Here is a 2,677-nt window from a genome sequence, read left to right on the forward strand (position 1 = left end):
GCATTCTGCATACACAGTATTCGTTATCGAATCTACATGGCATTTCTGCAAAATGGCTTTGTTTTTTAATCCCCACTTTATAGACAAGGAGAATGAATCACACCAGGTTCTAGCAGCTGACCCAAGATCACACAGAGAGCCAGTGGCAGAGCCAAGATTCAAGCCCAGGAAGTTTGCCTCCAAGATCTATGTTCTGAACCATTATTTTATGTCCGCCTGCCTGTCAAAGCAGGGCACAGAAACAGCTCTGACTCCTAATTTCACTTCAATGTTGATAGCATTGTGTAAAGATAAAAGTGTGATTCTGGGGGGAGACATTCATTCATTCACTCAAACATGTGCTGGGCGACTACAACATGCCTGGCCCTGGGTCGGACAGTGGGGACAGAGTTGAGGGGGAGTGGGCTCACTGCCCATCGCACTGGTTATAAGTGCCATGAACATCATGACCACTCTGTCTCTAGCTCCTGAAACATGTTGGGTGCTTAATACATAGTGCTGAATGAATGTGTTGTTCCCTCTCTTGAGTGGTTCACAGTCTAGAGGAGAAAGACTTAGAAGTGAATATATAGTCATTTTTATAATATATAATTATAATTGCAGTATACATGTGTTTATATATACATACACACACACACACACAACGCATATATATATTTATATATATGGGAATGTTGAGAGCTACAGTGTGTACTGGAGATGGAATGGAGGGACACCAGTGTGGGAGGTTACTGGCACTGCCAGTAGTTGAACACACCTGAAACAGAGAGGTATTGTAGGTGGAGCACCGTCAGATAAGGCTGGACAGGTAAGCCGTGATGTGTCCTGAAGAGCTGGGCATTGTTTGATAGGGTTGGGTTCAGAAACTTTCTTTAAAGGGTCCTGCAGTGAGTATTTTAAGCTTTGTAGGCCGTATGATCTCTGTTGCAACTACTTACCTCTACTTCAAAAGTAGGGCTTCCCTGGTGGCGCAGTGGTTGAGAATCCGCCTGCCGACGCAGGGGACGCGGGTTCATGCCCCGGTCCGGGAAGATCCCACATGCCGCGGAGCAGCTAGGCCTATGAGCCATGGCCGCTGAGCCTGCGCTCCGCAACGGGAGAGGCCACAACAGTGAGAGGCCCGCGTACCGCAAAACAAAAAGTAGACATAGATGGTATGTCAGTGAATGAGCATAGCTGTGTTCCCCCCCCAAAAAAATATTTACAAAAATAGGTGGCAGGCTATATTTGTCCTGGGGCTGTAGTTTGCTGATCCCTGTTGCAGGGTGTTGGGTGCTCTTGAGGCAGTATGATCAGATTAGGTGTCCTTCATTCATCCCTTTAGTATTTCTTGAACACCTAATATGTACCAGCTATAGTAGCAGTTCCTTCACTCTTGTTGCTTACAGGCTGGAGGGACAGAAAGAGTTAGTCACCACAGCCTGGCAAGTGCTGTGATTGACTGAAACAGAGGGGGTTGTGACGTTGCAGAGAGAGGTCCTTAAACCCAAATTTGAAAGGCTGAACACGCACCACACTACTCCAAGTAAATAATATTTGAACTCTGGCCCAAAGGATGAATAAAAGTAAATGAACTGAAAAAATGTTCCAGCTAAATAAGGACTGGGTAGAGATAGAGGACATTCAAGGCTAGAAGGCCTGGGAGGCGTTCAGTGTACCTGGAGCGTGGATTGTGGTAGGAAGAGCAGCAAGAATTGAGGCTGAATATTTAGCATTCGTTAGATCAGTGACACCCAATAGAAATATAGTGTCAGTCATGCATGTGATTTTAAAATTTCTAGTAGCCACATTAAAAAAGTTCAAAAGAAATGAGTGAAATTAAATTTAATAATGCAGATGGTCCCCGACTTACGATTTTTCGACTTTATGATGGTGCAAAAGTGATAGACATTCAGTAGAAATGATACTTCACGTTTTGAATGTTGATCTTCTACTGGGCTAGCGATATGTGGTCTGATCCTCTCTCGTGATGTTGGGCAGTAGAAGCCACAGTTCCCAGTCAGCCACACGATCATAAGGGAAAACAACCAATACACTTATAATCATTCTGGACGCAATCATTCTGCTTCCCACTTTCAGTACAGCATTCAATCAATTACATGAGATATTCAACACTTTATTATAAAATAGGCTTTGCATTAGATGATTCTGCCCACCTGTAGGCTAATGTATCTGTTCTAATCACATTTAAGGTAGGCTCGGCTAAGCTGTGATGTTTGGTAGGTTAGGTGTATTAAATGCATCTTCAACTTACGATGACATTTTCAACTGATGATGGGTTTATAGGACGTAACCACATCATAAATCAAAGAAGATGTGTATGTTTTATTTAATGCAAAATATTCAAAATATTATCCTTTCAACATGTGATTAATAGAAACAATTATCAAAATTATTTTTCTGGTGCAAAGTCACTAAAATCCAATGTGTATGTTCCACTTGTGGCACATCTCAATTCAAACTCACCATGTTTCAAATGCTCAGTAGCCACATGTGGCTAGTGGCTACTGTGTTGGATGGTGCCAGGCTAGATCACGCAGAGCGATCTGGGCCGTCAGTGGAGTCTGGTCTGTAGCATAAGTGCAGTGGGATTTTTATGTATCATTCTGGTAGCAGGATAGCCTGTTATCTTTCGGTTTGCAGCTTCCTTCTGACCAATTGCCTTAGGATAAGAAGC

The sequence above is a fragment of the Leucopleurus acutus genome, assembly GCF_964270905.1.
Source record: "Leucopleurus acutus genome assembly, chromosome: 7".
In the NCBI taxonomy this organism is placed as follows: Eukaryota; Metazoa; Chordata; class Mammalia; order Artiodactyla; family Delphinidae; genus Leucopleurus; species Leucopleurus acutus.